Source organism: Hordeum vulgare, chromosome 1H (genome assembly GCF_904849725.1).
Source record: "Hordeum vulgare subsp. vulgare chromosome 1H, MorexV3_pseudomolecules_assembly, whole genome shotgun sequence".
Classification (NCBI taxonomy): Eukaryota; Viridiplantae; Streptophyta; class Magnoliopsida; order Poales; family Poaceae; genus Hordeum; species Hordeum vulgare.
In genome coordinates, this window is record NC_058518.1 from 405763083 (window position 1) to 405767810 (window position 4728).

The window sequence follows — 4728 nt, forward strand, 5'->3', positions numbered from 1 at the left end:
ATATTATGCTGTTGTATAAGGGAAGCTCAAGTATTCAACGATCCAACTATGAAGTGATACTTGATAAGGCCGATGAGTTTGTGATGAAGGAAGAAGAGGACCCTCGTGATCTCTATCGGAGGGTGACTGCTATTGCTGTGGCACTAAAGGACCATGGGAGTAAGGATGTGGATGACACATGGGTCAAGCGCAAGTTTCTCAAAGCCATCATGCCTTTCAATAAAGCCATGTCATCTGTCATTCGTCAGTGGCCAGACTTCCACTCCTTGTCTTCCAGTGAAGTGTTGGATGAGTTCATTGCAATGTCAATCATGAACGAAACAGCCGACAATGCACTTGCTCGTGTTCGATCAAAGACAACTTCACCGAACCTTGCATTGAAGGCAAGAGCAATGCTTGAAGAAGAAGAAGAAGATGAGGAAGAGGAGAGCTGCCCTGAAGACACAAAGTATGCCTATCATGAGCACATGGCTCTTGCATCAAGGCAATTCTGGGGAAATAAAAGGAACTCAAGACCCACCTTCAACAAGAACAACTCGAGTGGATTCAAACCCAAACAACGAGTAAGGACATGTTATAACTGTGGCAACGTGAGTCACTTCGTGGCAGAATGTCCCTATGAGAAAAGGGAAGACAACGGAGGCAAGCTCATTCGCAAAGACAAAACCAAATCATTTCCTATCAAGAACAACTTTGTGAAGAAACCTCACCCAAAAGGGATGGTGGCCCTGGAGGAGTATCCTTCCGATGATGATGATGATGATGATGATGATACAGTGGCAACGGCAACTGTTGCTATTCCCACTACCTCTTCCCAGAAGGTGTCTCTCTTCAACGCCCCCAACGAGAACCACATCACCAAGTTTCTCATGGCAAAAGGTACCAATCAGGTAACTCCCATCATTAAGAGCAACATTGCTTCTGCTCCTTCATTGTTAAATTGTGTTGAAAATAGTGATGTTGGAGAACTTAATGAGCATGATCTTGATAAGTTTCTGTGCACTATTAAGGGAGAACCCAAGAAGCACTTTGTTGCTCTCTTGGAACAACTGGGTGAGGCCACTGACCTCATAGAGTCTCATGAGGAGACCATCTCCGAGCTTCAGGGACATAGTCGTGACTATGCCGATGAAATTGCCGAATTATCTAGTGCTCTAGAAGAAGAGCGCACTCTTCGTTTGGCTCTTGAGGAGTCATATAACGATGACTGCGCTAAAATGCAAAAGAAACTAGATCATGATGTTGTTCTTACTCGCATGCTTAAATCTGAAAAGTATGCTCTTGAGGTTGGCCGTGACAGACTCAAAGAAGAATTTGACATACTTGACAAGGCTCACAAAGCCTTGAAAGGTGTTCATTTCTCTCTAAAAGAGTCTCATGATCAACTCCAGGCAAAGCTTACCAAGGAGATCTCTACTTGTCCTCCCTTTGTGTTAATTAATAATACTTGTGCAACTAACCCCTGTTGTGAGCATGTTCATCCTGTGGAGGAAAATGCCAATTTAAAGGAGAAACTTGAGAAGGGCCTTGTGGCATGCAGACAAGGTGAGAAGAGTCTGAACGATCTCTTGAGCACTCAAAAGGGTGTTGTAGGAAAGGAAGGACTTGGACTTACCTCCAAGTCAAAATGTAAAAGGAAGAACAAGAACAAACGATCTCTCACCCTCATGGACATCTTTGTCAGAGAGGGTGAGGGGACTCAGAAGGTGAACAGGAACAAGGTGGACTATGGGAACCCCAAGAAGGGCAAAACCGCTCCTACTAACACAGTCGGCAAACTCAACTCTTCTTATGTTTTATGTTGTGCTAGTGATGGGCATGTTTATGCCAGATTTGTTGGTTCCTACGATGAAGATATTGAATGGGCTATCTGGGTTCCTAAGACCCTTGTCTCTAACATGAAAGGACCCATTAAAAAATGGGTACCTAAAACCAAGCCTTGATCTATTGCAGGAGTTTGCTTCCGGTGGGGTGTCATGGTTGCTCGATAGTGGAGCAATAAATCATATGACCGGAAGCAAGGACTTAGTGGTGGATGTGCATCCTTCTCCATCTATGCCCACCCATGTCCAATTCGCCGATGCATCCTCGTCAAAGGTATTGGGATTTGGTAAGGTGGTCGTCTCTCAAGAGTTATCTATTGAGAAGGTCATGCTTGTTGAGTCACTTGCCTACAATTTACTTTCGGTTCGTCAACTTGCAATCATGGGTTTTTCCACATTCTTTAATATTGACACTGTGGTCCTCCTAAGGAGCAAGACTCTTAAAGTAGCCTATGTTGGACATGTCGAAAATGGTCTCTATGTGGTGAACTTCTCAAAGCGACCCACTAAGACTGCGACATGTTTAATGGCTAAAGTTCACGTGGGCTGGCTTTGGCATCGCCGGTTAGCTAATGTCAATATGAGATCTTTGCAAAGTCTTCTGACAGGGGACCATGTTCGTGGACTAACAAATGTGAGCTTTGCTAAAGATCGTGTTTGCAGTGCTTGCATTGAAGGAAAGATTCATGAAACTGCTCATCGCCCAACGACTCTTATCTACACTAAGAGGCCATTGGAACTTCTCCATATGGATCTGTTTGGTCCTCCAACATTTGATAGTCTTGGAGGCAGAAAATATTGCTTAGTGATTGTTGACGACTACTCAAGATATATCTGGGTATATTTCTTTAAAAAGAAGAGTGAAACTCAACAAACGGTCATCAACTTTGCTAATGAAGCGCAACGTCAACATGAAGCAAAGATCTTGATGATTAGGAGTGACAACGGCACCGAGTTCAAGAACTACACCCTAGATGAGTTTCTAGGTGATGAGGGGATAAAGCACCAATATTCTGCACCATACACCCCTCAGCAAAACGGCATGGCAGAAAGGAAGAACCGGACCTTAATAGACGCGGCAAGAACAATGATGGCAGAATTCAAATCTCCATACAACTTCTGGGCAGAAGCCATCAACACAGCATGTCATGCGTCCAATCGGCTCTACATCCGTAAAGGCTTGAACAAGACTCCGTATGAGATTCTAACTGGAAACAAACCCAATCTCAAGTACTTCCGGGTATTCGGTTGTAAGTGTTTCATTCTCAAAAAGGGAGCTCGGTTAGCTAAATTTGATTCTAGAGCACATGAGGGTATCTTTGTTGGTTATGCTACAAACTCTCATGCTTACCGTGTCCTCAACAAGTCCACCGGACTAATTGAGGAGACGTGTAACGTAGATTTTGATGAAAATAATGGCTCCCAAGTGGAGCAAAGTGGTCTTTGTGATATAGGTGATGAAATTCCTCCCGAAGCCATAAGAAGAATGGGGATTGGTCAAATACTCCCCATTGAGGAACCCCTTGTGGCCGAAGGAGAAGGACAATGCTCTACTCAAGTGGAGCCATCACCCCCACAAGCCCCACACACTTCCGATGAACAAATAGAAGACTCTCAACAAGTTGATCAAGCTCTCGGTCAAGATCACTTGCCTAACAATGGTGATGTGCCCCATGATATTCAAGCACTACTCCAAGACCCCGAACCTACTCATGATCAAGATCAAGTGCGACCCCGAGATCCAGAACAAGTAGAAGCACAAGATCAAGATCAAGAGCAACCACTAATACAAGATCAAACTAGTGAACCTGCTCAAGTTGAAGGACAAGATGATCAGGAGACTGTCTCACAATTCCCGTCTGGAGCTCCAACAACCGGCTCAAGACGCAAGGGCAAACAGAAGCAACAAGTCGATGCTCCCCCGTTATCTAATGAAGAACTCTTGGAACGCCGAGCAGCCAAGAATGCGAACAAGTTGAGAGTCAAGTCACATCTTATGAAGAATGTCCTTGGCATCTTAAAAAGGGGAGTATCCACTCGTCAACAGCTTTGGAATTATTGTGAGCATCACGCGTTTGTCTCGTATTGTGAACCTCAACAGGTACAGGAAGCGCTCGATGATGAGGATTGGCCTATGGCCATGCACGAAGAACTTAACAACTTCGAGCGCAACCAAGTCTGGGATTTAGTGCCTCGGCCAACGGAGGAACATAATGTCATCGGGACCAAATGGATATTCAAGAACAAGCAAGATGCAAATGGAATTGTGATTCGAAACAAGGCAAGATTGGTGGCTCAAGGCTACTCCCAAGTCGAGGGTATTGACTACGGTGAAACCTTTGCCCCTGTTGCTCGTCTAGAATCTATTTGCATGTTACTTGCATTTGCTTCTCATCATAACTTCAAATTACAGCAAATGGATGTGAAAAGTGCATTTCTTAATGGTCCTTTGAATGAGTTAGTATATGTCAAACAACCCCCGGGATTCGAACATCCCAAGCTCCCCAATCATGTGTACAAACTCAATAAGGCACTCTATGGCCTTAAACAAGCCCCACGCGCGTGGTATGAGTACCTTACTGAGTTGTTACAAGATCGTGGGTTTGAAATTGGGAAGATTGATCCCACTCTTTTTACTAAGAGGGTTAAAGGGGATTTTTTCATATGCCAACTATATGTTGATGATATTATCTTTGGCTCTCCTAACATTTCATTCAATGAAGAATTTGCTGCACTAATGACTGAGAAGTTTGAGATGTCCATGATGGGAGAGTTGAAGTTCTTCCTCGGGTTCGAGATTAAACAAGGTCTAGAAGGGACATTCATCAAACAAGCCAAGTACACTCAAGACATGCTCAAACGGTTCGAGCTCGAAGATGTCAAACCGGTCAAGTTCCCCATGCCA